We start from the raw sequence: 3,352 nt of genomic DNA, 5'->3' as shown, positions 1-3,352 counted from the left end.
GCTCAGCGGCAACACAGGACGCAAGCACCCATCCTCGCTCCTCTTCCCATTCACCGCCGGAGCAGCGGCAGCAGCCAGGTCTCCTGCCCCAGCGTCCACGTGGGGCCCCGCCCTCCTTCCCTATTGGTCCACCCAGATCCTGCGAGGCTGACTCCACCCCCCTGGCTCCAGGGATTCAGCCAATCAGAATTGTCCACTCATCTGCCGGTGGGTGATGGGTTCAGGGGTGAGTGTGCTGCCCAAGCCGGTGCTGTCAGAGCTAACTGCGCATTCCGGACGATGCTACAGGGTTGAAGTAGAGAAAGCCGCAGCTCTGGGGGCCACGGGGGCCACGGTGCAGGCGGCTGGCACAGCTGGCACAGCGGTAACTCGCACACATCCCGGATCCCAGCGCCTGGGCCTGAGTCCCTGCACCCTCCCTGGTCGCGGCCCCCTCTGGGGCTCCCCTGGGGGTGATGCGCTTTCTGTGTGCTTCCCCCTCTTTGTCCGCACTCTCATCCCCTGTTTCTCTGTGTTGCCACAGCTTTCCCAGCCTCGTCTCCGGCTGCTCCTCCCCTCTTTCCGATCCCTGGGGTCTCTGGCTCGCTCCTCTGCCTCCTGGCCCTTTGCCCTAGCTCCTGGCCCCCTCTCTCTGCCCTGGGTCCCCCTGGAGCTCTCAGAGAAGAGCAGCTCCCCGCAGACCCAGCAGGAAGTGCACTTCCCCTCTGACCCTGTCAGCTGGCAGGGGGTGCTGTAGCCCTCCCTCCGCTGTTCACCCCAGGGGGTGGGAGGGCTGGGGATCAAGCCCACCACCTCACTTGCAAGGGGCTCTGAGGCTGCGGCTGGGGGGAGGGGATGCAGCGGAGAGAGCCCCACTTTCACCGAGCACTGGGCCCTGGGAGACAGCGTGGAAGTCACAGCCCCTCTCCTTGAAGACAGAAAGACACGTATGGACAAAGGGCTGGGGCTGGGGGTGGGAGCAGGGAGAACTGAAACCTGGGGTGGGGGGGGGGAGGAGAAGGTCTCTATAGAGGCGGGACTTCCAGCCAGGTGCATGGAACCACACCTCCCTTTTGCATGCCCTGAAGATATTTTTGCAGGCCCTGGGTGTGGTGTGTTAGAAAGTGACCTGGAGCCAGAGGCTCCATTTCCACCTTGCTGCTGGCCACCTCCCAGCAGGCACAGAGACCCGCTTGCTATAGAACATTCTAGAGTGGGTGCCACGATTAAAGGAGCTAGAGATTGGACCAACATTTACTGACCTATTGCTAGCAGCCTAAATGACCATAAACTTGGCAGCTTAAAACAACAGGACTTCATCCCCCCACACCCCCTGCCAACAGTGCCATGGTCAGAAGTCCCACGTGACCGGCCTCGGGGGCTACCGTCGAGGCGACCCAGAGCTGAGGTCCTGCTCTGCCGAGAATCCGTTTCCCGGCCCTTTCTGGCTTCCAGAGGCCCCTCGAAGCAGCAACACCGCATCACTCTGGCCAGTCCTCCACATCATATCTCCCTCCACCTCTTCTGTGCCCTCTGCCACAGGTTAGGACCCTGGTCACTAGCCCAGGCCACCAGGTAGCCCTGGGGAAATGGCCCTGCTTGAAGGTCAGCTAGCTAACAGCCTGAAGTCCGCCTGGGGCCAGCGTGTGGCGCAGCAAGTTCAGCTGCCGCTTGTCGGCCAGCACATGCCATAGCAGAGTGCTGGTGCGTGTCCCGGCTGCGCCACGTCCAATCCAGCTCCCTGCTAGTGCGCCTGGGAAAGCAGTGAAATACGGCCCAAGGAGGCCCTAGATGGGGCTCCTGGCTCCAGCCTGGCCCAGCCCTGGCTGTTGTGGCCATTTGGGGAGTGATCCACTGGTTCATACACCGTAACTCTGTCTTTCAAATAAAAAAAAAATACATAAAAATTAAAAACAGCAACAGAATCAAATCCGGCCCTGGCCTCCCCACTCCCTGACCTGGTGTCCTGCTGTCCTCCGCCCTGCTCATCCCGCTGAGCAGGGGTCCTGGGCAGGGGTCGCCATCCCAGCGCTGGCTCAAGGCCCCCTGGCCCCAGACCTGCTGCGGGGCTGTCCTGAAATCTTCCCACACAGGGCCCAGGCGGCTGGGCTAATCCGCAGGTCTCACTTTCAGTCTCTCTCTTGTAACGAATCATTTCTCCGCAGGACGGCCTGCCTCAAGTCCACCAACCAGGGAGCTTCTCAGGGGGCCTCAAGGCCCCTGCCGCCTTGTGGGGGCTCCCAGCTTCCTGTGTCCCGCCCCCCACCCACACAGCAGCCCCACAGCCTTGGGCATTCCTGCTTTCCGCAGAGCCTGGCATTCTCTGCTCCCAGCCCAGGCCATCACTCACCACCACCCCTCCCCAGGCCTAGAGTCCACAGAAGCTTTGTGTTTCCTGCTAAAAAATAAAATAAAATAAAGTAAAATAAAAAATACCAGGACTCCAGAGTGCAAATCCTGGCCTTGGCAGTTACCTGCTGTGTGCTCTTGGACAAGTTACTCACCCTCTCTGGGCTTCGGCCCCTTCATCTGTGCTATGGGTGAGACAGTACACTTGCTGGCTGAGTGAGGAGCCAAGAGGAGTCTGGGTACCTGGCCTATGCGGTACCTGGCTGCCAACACACGCAACCTCCAGGCCACGGCACAGGTGTGATCCCCCATGGCCCACCCCCACTTACCCTCACTCATCCACCAACTTACCCCTTACAGGGCCCTTCTGGGTGCAGGCTGGGCTGGAGCACTAGGATCTCCCCCTCTAACTTTCTGGGGCTCCCCAGGGCCTCCTTCCCCAGGACCTGAAGGGGCCAGGCCTCACTTGCCAGCCCCCTGCCCCTCCCAGCCCTGCAGTCCTGAGGGACCCACGGGCAGGGAGGGAGGGAGGGAGGGAAGAAGCTGGGAGCCTGAGATGGACGTTGGATTCCGATTTGGTTTTGCTCCTCTGGGGCTGCCCTGTGCTGCGCACAAGCGGTGGCCCCTGGCCCTGTGACCCCAGGAATGCCGGACATTTCTGAAAGCTGCTAGGAGGGAAGGGTGGAGGCCTCTCCCAGGCTCTAGAAGGTTCCGAATTGTCTGCTAAGCCCACAGCCCAGCAGAGGTGTGGGTGCGGATGGGGGTCTGGGAGGCCGGGCAGGGACCTGGCTGTGATGGCTTGGGGCCCTTCAAAAGGAAAGCAGGGGAGGGGTAAGACAGGAACTGTGTCTCCCACGGCCACAGGGCTGGCTGCCGGGGACTCTCCCATGCAGCCCTGTCTCTTCCCAGCTTCCTGCTCTGTGCCTCCCCCAGGCCCCCTCTCTCTCCTCCTGGGGCCTCCTTGTGGGCCAGTCCCCTTGCTTACGGGCCAGGAGCTGCACTTCCTGAGTGTGGGGGAGACAAT

At 61.6% G+C, this 3,352-nt stretch overlaps 1 long non-coding RNA gene across 1 annotated transcript; it reads left to right on the top strand.

The window, feature by feature from the left end:
* Positions 1 to 258: 258 nt before the first annotated feature.
* On the top strand, positions 259 to 2,369 carry LOC133767551 (uncharacterized). Its single transcript, XR_009866890.1, has 3 exons — positions 259 to 364; positions 1,323 to 1,521; positions 2,145 to 2,369. It is a non-coding gene; the product is annotated as an uncharacterized LOC133767551 (long non-coding RNA).
* Positions 2,370 to 3,352: the final 983 nt, after the last annotated feature.

Source organism: Lepus europaeus, chromosome 10, assembly GCF_033115175.1.
Source record: "Lepus europaeus isolate LE1 chromosome 10, mLepTim1.pri, whole genome shotgun sequence".
Classification (NCBI taxonomy): domain Eukaryota; kingdom Metazoa; phylum Chordata; class Mammalia; order Lagomorpha; family Leporidae; genus Lepus; species Lepus europaeus.
Note: the sequence above shows the minus strand (reverse complement) of the source record. Positions and strands in the feature narration are given on the sequence as shown.